Genomic DNA, 6,973 nt, shown 5'->3' with positions numbered 1-6,973 from the left:
TTCCACAGGAGAGGAAGCCTGATAGCTAAAGGATCTGCCTCCCAATTCTCCTTTTTAGAGACTCTAGGAACCACCAGCAGACCTGCAGTCTGAGAGCGAAGTGCTCTGTTAGGAACATACGGGGTAATCAGAGCTCTGATTAATGAGGGAGCTTGAAATTAAGGGCTTTATTATTTCGTAGAAGAAGAATTTTAAATTCTATTCTTGCTCATCTGCCTCGACCCACTTGGCTTAGAGAAAACAGAGCAAGACCAGAAGCACAGAACCTCACATTGACCCAGAAGTACTTTTCTATGTTAGATGGTAATAGAGGATGATCTGCCTCCCCTGATGATTTCACAGCTAACAGAACACCAGACCAGGTGTACCTTCTATGAAGAGAATAGCACATGCAGCGGTGGGACAAGGAAACTTTTATCATATTTCACTTTGAAACTGAGAGATGTTGGGGAATGCCGTTAGCTCTCACAACTGGCAGAAATTTAGTGGGACCGCGTTTCACCGACTCTCGTCTGGAGGAGTCTAGCCTGAAGTGGCTGTCACAGAGGAGTTGCAGCCAAAAAGCCCAGTGATGTCTGAGGACTCTACAAATATATGAACACAAAATAGACCCTCATATTTCAATTTTGACCTTAATAATAGCATTTGGTTGTTTCTGAAGCACAACATTTTTACAAACATACAGCCGAGGTCATTTAAACACGGTTTCTGCGGAGCATTAAAGTCATTAAATATATATTTTTTTAAATTAAGGCCTTAATTGGCATTAAAAGTCATTAAATGTAATTATCTGTGGCATTAAAAATGCCTAATCTTTTCTAAAAAAAATAAGTTCATAAAAACAGTTTCGTCAGATTATATCAGATATAACTGATTCGGCGTGTTTGCGCGGAACCAAAAATTGCGCGGATGTTATTAGTTATGCTGAGCTGAGGCAAGCCTCAGAGGGTCAGTTTAATCTGAACAGGACAATAGATATGATAAACAAATCTGACCATGATTTAAACATCTGAATGTTTATGGCAAGGCTGGTCTGTGTGTTCTGGCCTGGGGGCACGAAAAGTATGTCAGAGGGAAAAAAATAAAATAAAGCCACCTTCTAAATGTGCTGAATTACGGGGAAAACTCTTATCATGTATAGAAAAACACCAGAAGCTCAAAAGCCTGAAAGAGAAAATGGTTGCTTTAAAGTTTCACCCTTGACCAATTAAGATTGAAAAGCATTAATAACTAAGTTTGCATGATCAAAAGAACTAGAGAGAAATCAAAAGAATGCTATAAGATATTGGAACACACAGATTGCACTCCTGGGGAGACTTTTTACTTTCGGGTTTTTTATTGTTTTTGTGTATTTTGATTATTTCTTTGTTAAATGATTCCTTTGCTTTAATTTTTGCATCACCAGCGGCAAAAAAAAAAAGTGACAACATTTGAGGTTGCTCGGCAGATAGTTTAAGACAATGAGAAGTTTTAATACAAAACGCTGAAAGAAAGGAACGAGAGATTCCTACCTCCCCTGGACCAACCAAGAACTTAGACACATCACGTTAAGAACCAAGACACTAAAAAAGACCAGGTTTTCTTTTGTCACCTAATACACTAACAGAATTGTTTTTCTCTGAGTTACTTCTTTTAGATGATGTGAGATGAAACTGTAGAGCCACCTTTTGTTCCGACAGAAGACTCTGGAAAGTGAGCTCTTTCAGGCCGTATGGTAAGAAGTCATGATCTAAAATGGACGTGCAGGGATTGACAAAAGTGACCAAATTATGCTAAGTTTTAACAAACTTATGGCAGGTAATATCGAGACCTTCTAGGCAAGGCAAGGCAAATTTATTTATAAAGTACAATTCAGTATTCAGTATCCTTCTAGAGGTAAGAAGGTGGCTTTGGAAATTGTTCATGTACCTCTTCCAACTGTTCCACTCTCCACTGACTCACATTAACATTTCTATCCTGTTTCTCTGCTTTTTCTTGCAAGGAAACCTGGTCATATATAATTGGAATGTGCTAACGGAGAGATTTTAGTCTCTTTTTAGGCATTCTCAGAGACAAGTTAGTACCAAGCGGTGCCACAGTGGTCCAGAGGACGGAGAAAAAGGTGATGTACTTGACTCCTGCCTAATCCAGTTTTTAATCAAATTTAGAAAAAAAAAAAAAAAAAATCAGTAATTTTTGCAGAAGCTGCATAGAGGTTTAATGGGGAATGTGATGCTACAAGGTTAAGAGAAATGCTTTTTATTAATGAACTTATACAAAGAGGTTGAACTGTCTGTAAAATATTTTGCTTGGATAAATTTTTAAGGGATCAAGATCTGGGGTAAAGGTGAAAAACTTCAAGAATAATTTTGTTTTAGAGGGAACGATGTGGTTGATTTGTTTTGAGACAGTTTTCTTGTAATTTTGTTTTGATTTTTTTCTTTTCAACTTATTTACACTACACTACGGATGAAGATGGACAATTCTTGTATTAGACAATTTGATTTTGGACAAAATCCATATTGGCAAAATGCTGGCAGAATTCCTTGTGGTTTCAGACACAACGATTGGAGAAAGAAGATTCATGGACAATGCTTGTCCTGGAACGATGTTGTGCTGTTGAACTGAGACATGAGGACTGAAAATGGACAACTAATTGCGGGGAAAAGACAGAGGCATCGGATAACCTTCAATGGACCGCAACACGAAACAAAGATGAGTTGGCAGACACCCCTTCTGCATTTCACATCAGATTTTCCTGCACATAATTAAAACACAAAACACACATTTGAAACATACACATTGGCGGATGCGATTAGAAAAAAAAAACTTTCAGATTAAAAGCAATCAAGATTATTATTAAACCCCTAGGATGTTAATTGTTTTAAGTCAGAGCTGTTATTAGCGAGCGATAAGAGGGTCAAACGCATTCGGACAAGTGGTACTGGTCTGGAAACAAAGCTGGTAGAGATTTTGGGCCGCTAATAAGAAGGATTTTCTTTTACTTTTCTAACAAGGTTTTTATTTAAATCATTTAAAATACATATAAATATGTTTTGGAATTTTATTAACCCCACAAGGGTTTTGAAGTAGATTCAAAGAGGCACCTTTAAGATACAATAAGCTTCATAAAATACATCATGCATGAGAAGAAATAGGGGGAACCGCTAAAAGACATCCATTTTGCACCAAAATATTAAGTTACGGGATGAGAGCATAGAGCAGCTTAAGTAATTATGCTAAACCTAATAGGTTTGACAACTTATATTGGGGATTACATAGAGGGGCCGTCTAAACGTAAAAGGAAAGTGGATAAGAACAATGTATGCTATTACATCAATGGGCGATAATTATGATCATGACAAAACTAGTGGGCGAAAAAGTTAAAGTAGGCATTACAGCAACAGTTAATAGCATAACCGACTGAACGAAACGAGTGAGCAGCTAATTTTTCAATATAAGCAGAATAACTGCAGGTTTAGAATAATGCCTTATTCTAATAATAACTTGGGTTAATTAGGATTAAAGCACCAATGTAAATAGTTTGGAATTGTACGCAGTTACCTAAAAGGTTGTGAGGGGACTTAAAAACTATCTGTTTAAAACACAAATAGCACAATAGTTGTTCTTTAACTAAATGTTAAAACATCCAGAAGAAAAGAACACATAAACATAAGTTTAGGCCATCTATTAACCTAGTGGTCTTTAGACCAGGATAATCTAACGATCGTCCTCTTGTACATGCAGAAAAGTAATGAGGTCAATTAGATTAGTTGGACGTTTGGTATCTGGTCAGGACAGCAGAAGCACTCCTGGACACAAGATGAGGATAACAGCTTCACATGATATCAATGCATGAAGGTTGGCTCTGAGGAACATCAGAGCTGCAATGGCATCAGACAGTGACACTCCTGCCTGTGATAAAGAAATTCTTGAAAAGCAGTATGCATGACTGCTTTTGCTTCACAGGTGATGGAATTCAACTACAGGGTTTCACGAACATGACATGGAGAGGTTGGCGTTCAGGAAACGCACCTAGAACACACTCTTGGACTCTTTGGGGTGAATGGGCTCTAAAGGGGACACTAAAGAGGAGATAAACTGAAAGCCTGGGCTTACGACGAGAGACATTTCAGACAGGGGGTGTGGACACCCAGGAATTGCTGCTGTGGTTTGAAAATGTCAGAGATTTGTCGCAGGTGGTGGAGTGTTTCGATGACCCAGGCGCTTGAAACCAGGTTGAACAAAGGAGACGACGTCGTGTTCCCACAGGGATTACCTGTAACCTAACACTGACTGTGAACAATTTTATGTTTGGGTTTGCTGGGGTTGCCAAAAGGAGCATCGGAGATGACTTTCTCTATCCTGACCAGGTTCACACTTAAAATGCAAAGAAAAAAATTATAGAGGCCAAACAAATACGGACATAGAGAAGTGTTTATACAAAGAATTCCACTATTCGTCAATTTAAGGTGCAGATACTAAGGCTAAACAAGAATTAGAAGAGGGCAAAACTTAAAGCTGATCATTTACCAATGGTGGTCAATATTTAAGAGGTTTTAAAGGAACTGCACAATTTCTTCAATGATCACAACAGACAGTGATTGATGAAACAAACAAGCAAATTCTAGAATGGGAATTTTTAATCTGCTGGGTCAAGACGGTACAAACATAAAATAAGGATTTATAGATCACTGGGTGATATAAGATCACAAAGGTAATAATAATAAATGTATGATAATGTAAGAAAATCACTCGGAGTAATGTCTGCTTAAAGTTTTTCAAGGATAAACTAAACACATGTGAACAAGAATTAGATACTTGTTAAAGAGTTGATTTACTTGGGGATAAATTATGCTTGGATGTATTATCAATTAAAGTAATGTTTAATGACTGAAAAAGGTTTAAAGACCTAGAGCAGTATGGAGCTTCTTACATGGTCAGGGGGCGATGTGTTTAATAAGCAACAATGAGTTACTGCTCACAGCATACTACAGTTTAACGGGTTGTTTCAAACAAGATTCAAACAGGGGGACATAAGATAAAACTAGGGTCGCTTACAAAAGCGGTCTGTTAAAACAAGCAGAAGTGATTAAAAAATCAAGAATTAATGGGGTTAGAATTGCTCTTCGCTTCAGGTGGAGGGCGCATTCAACTACAAGTCTTTTGGTCTGATGCATGTCAAGCTGAAACTGATTCACAGAACTGCTTCCTGTCTCCGCCCTGGGCTACACCCACTTCCTGAATAGCAACCAATCACAACTCCGTGTGGGCGAGGGGCATGCACACACTTCCTTTCTCTTAGCTGAGTTTTCAAAATAAGACAAGAAGTACATAGGGCTGCTTCTTATTAACATCACAACATTATTCTGCAAATATATATAGTGGAGCTTTCTTTTACAAACTTAAGGGTTTTTCTGTTGGACTTTTTAGAAAAATGTGAAGTATTTTGGAGCTGGTTCAGTAAGAAGTTTCTGAAAGGTTTTAATACAATTCCTTGTGTGCTAAATAATTGAGATAAACTAGTCACAGTGAAACATATGATGATAAATTTCTATTGCAGAGATTGTTCAACTGTTGGACAATTGTAAGGTGAGACACACATGGGAAAGCATTATAGAGTAATGCTGCTGCAGATAACGTTGAACTTTCAGATTTCTCCTTTTATATAAGGGTAATGCAAGATCTAATGATTACAGTAAAGGAGGTTAAGCTAAGAGCACAATAATTGTGAACGGAAATATCTGGATGTGAAAGTGTTTGAAGAAGGTAAATGAAAGAAGGATTGGGAGTCTTGATAAGAACACTAATTACACCTTGTTTCTGTTATCCAACAGTAAACAAGGCTTGGTGTCTGCCAACCATCTCAACAGAGCATTTTCCTGGGGATAAAATGCTTATTGCCTGAAAAAGGACAGGACACTCATTACCATCCAACTAAATCGTTTTTGTCCATGCTGAGGAATAAGAAGAGGACTTAAGAAGTTTGGGAGTACATGCCAGAGACCTATGGATTTGCCATGAAGGAGCAGTTGCCTGAGAACACTGAGCTGACCACTTATGCGCGAATAGATTCCTGTCTGCCACGTGCTCAGACTGGCCTGACGTTTTTTACTTGCGTTATTGACGTACAGACTCTTTTATATCACAAAACTGATTTTTTCCTTTCTCTTCTCCACTGACTTCCATCACCATGTTTGATCTTATGTGTTATGATGTTTATACTGTGATGTTGCATTATGTTGATCGCTATGGCTTTATGACTAAGAATGGAAACTCTCTGTTACAGACACACACACCAAGACCTGCAGTTCTTGCAATCTTTTTGCTTTGTTATATAGAGAACCAGGATCTGATGGCTATCACAGATCCATAAATTACTCGGTAAGGCTAATTTCTAGATTCAATACAGGGTGTCTTCTCGCTCAGATTGGCCCAGAGTGGGAGTGCCCTTGACTGGGGCTCCATCACTTTTTTGCCATTTCTTAGAGATGGTTTTTTGTGATGAAGACTCAGCCTGCCCTATGATGCCCCCTACTGGTACTCCTGGATTTGTGAGGTTGAAAGCGATGGATGGTTTTCCATAGGAATGGAGAGTGGAGGACCGAGTAGGAGGTTTCTTGGGGTGGGGGTAGAGTAGACGAATTTGGCCTTGATTAAGGTACACCTTTAGCTTATATAGTCTAAAAGTAAACTTAAAATAATGTGCGCATAGGACCTAAAACAGGCCTAGCTCGAATAGTTGAAACCCTAAATTGTAGATAAAAGCTTGGACTGTGGGCTTTGAGTAAAAAAAGGCTGAATTATGAAGTATTCATGCTGATTGATGCTAAGATGTTTCCATTGTGGTTTGTCCGGCCCATTTTTTTGGAACTGTTTTCGTTGTGATTGCCTTTGGGGCACACCAACAGGGGGGGCTTACGGACAACTGGACAGTTTTTACAAAGTGCTTTTCAGTCACACCAGCAGAGATTGTGTGACCCAGAGAGCTGAA

The sequence above is a fragment of the Fundulus heteroclitus genome, unplaced genomic scaffold, assembly GCF_011125445.2.
Source record: "Fundulus heteroclitus isolate FHET01 unplaced genomic scaffold, MU-UCD_Fhet_4.1 scaffold_286, whole genome shotgun sequence".
NCBI classification, from domain to species: Eukaryota; Metazoa; Chordata; class Actinopteri; order Cyprinodontiformes; family Fundulidae; genus Fundulus; species Fundulus heteroclitus.
Note: the sequence above shows the minus strand (reverse complement) of the source record.